The sequence below is a fragment of the Triticum aestivum genome, chromosome 7A (assembly GCF_018294505.1).
Source record: "Triticum aestivum cultivar Chinese Spring chromosome 7A, IWGSC CS RefSeq v2.1, whole genome shotgun sequence".
Lineage (NCBI taxonomy): Eukaryota > Viridiplantae > Streptophyta > Magnoliopsida > Poales > Poaceae > Triticum > Triticum aestivum.
Genome location: NC_057812.1, coordinates 94,028,171 through 94,029,230, shown reverse-complemented (window position 1 = coordinate 94,029,230; position 1,060 = coordinate 94,028,171).

The window sequence follows — 1,060 nt, the reverse complement described above, 5'->3', positions numbered from 1 at the left end:
CACCTAACAATGCGCGATTAGTAACCCTGGTTACTAATGGCACACATGTTACATGGTGCGCCATTACTAGTTTTTGCAAAAAAATAAAAGAATAATTGTTAGTAGTGGTGCACCATGGTTGTGGTGCGCCATTACTAGTTTGAACTAGTAATGGCGCACTATACACTGATGCGCCATTACTTGTTTTAAAAAAAAGTAAAAAAATGTTAGTAGTGGCGCACAGAGTGTGTGGTGCGCCATTACTAGTTTTGGAAAAAAATGTTAGTAGTGGCGCACCGTGGGTGTGGTGCGCCATTAGTGATATGGACATTAATGGCCTACCTGCACATGGTGCGCCACTGCTATATAGCAGTGACGCACCACATATGTGGTGCGCCTTTAATGTCCATATTAGCTATAGCCCTTTTCCTAGTAGTGGAGGTGTTATGATTAGCACTACTAGTTGGAATAGCTTCTACCCACTTAGTAATGTAATCAACAGCAACTAAAATATGTGTATATCCATTAGAGGCGGGAAAATGTCCCATATAATCAAAGCCCCAAACATCAAATGGTTCAATAACAAGCGAATATTTCATAGGCATTTCTTGACGTCTACTAATATTACCAATTCTTTGACATTCATCACAAGACAAGACAAACTTACGGGAATCCTTGAAGAGAGTAGGCCAATAAAAACCAGATTGCAATACCTTATGTGCAGTTCTATCTACAGCATGGTGTACTCCATAAGCTTCGGAGTGACACTTGCGTAGGATCCGTTCCTGTTCATGCTTAGGTACACAACGTCTAATAACACCATCTACTCCTTCTTTATAAAGATGTGGATCATCCCAAAAGTAATGTCTTAAATCATAGAAAAACCTTTTCTTTTGCCGGTATGTGAAACTAGGTGGTATAAATTTAGCAACAATGTAATTAGCATAATCAGCATACCATGGAGCAGTATGAGAAGCATTTATGACATTTAATTGTTCATCAGGAAAGCTATCATCAATAGGTAGTGGGTCATCAAGAACATTTTCTAACCTAGACAAGTTGTCTGCAACGAGGTTCTCAG